The sequence below is a fragment of the Phoca vitulina genome, unplaced genomic scaffold (assembly GCF_004348235.1).
Source record: "Phoca vitulina isolate PV1807 unplaced genomic scaffold, GSC_HSeal_1.0 scaffold25, whole genome shotgun sequence".
NCBI classification, from domain to species: domain Eukaryota; kingdom Metazoa; phylum Chordata; class Mammalia; order Carnivora; family Phocidae; genus Phoca; species Phoca vitulina.
The window spans coordinates 2,015,673-2,016,332 of NW_022589728.1; positions in this window are offsets into that span (position 1 = coordinate 2,015,673).

Sequence of the window (660 nt, forward strand, 5' to 3'; positions counted from 1 at the left end):
CCCTCCTTATGTGTTCATCTCAGGTATAGGGAATACTTTAGTACTTCATCTGCTTCTAATGAGATTCTCGACAAGAATGAGAGAAAAGTCATCTTATTTGAGAATTGTTACTTCCCTAAATGACAGAACACTCATTCTCAAATTAGTTTTGCTCAAAATGTTTCTCATATCTAAAGTAGGAACAATTTCTTGGATGTGGATCTTAGCCAGGGAAGCCTTAGACTTTTCAAAATTATAATTGCCTCATTACACCAGAGTGTCCACATTTTAGTGGTGAAAGAAATGACTGTTTAGCTTGGAAGACTTTTTAGGCCAGGAAGATAAAAGCCCGGGTGAGGAGTGTGTGTGTGCGAGGGAGTAACAGTGGCCTTCAGAAGATGAAGTGTTAATGTACAGAGGATGGAGACCAGCTGCTTTTCATCTCCACAGAGAGCAGACCAGAGGAAATGGGCTCCCAGGCACCAGGAGAACTTAGGGGGGCTGTAAGTGAACATGTCATGACAGGGAGGGTCCATATTGGAGGAAGGGAAGCCAACAGGATTTCTAGAAGGAAATTGGGACATGGCCTGAATATTGTTGTATGTAATTGCATAATTCCTGAATAATGATAGTTCCTAAATTTACCCTTAAAATACTTAATTTCAGGGCACATTATCATCG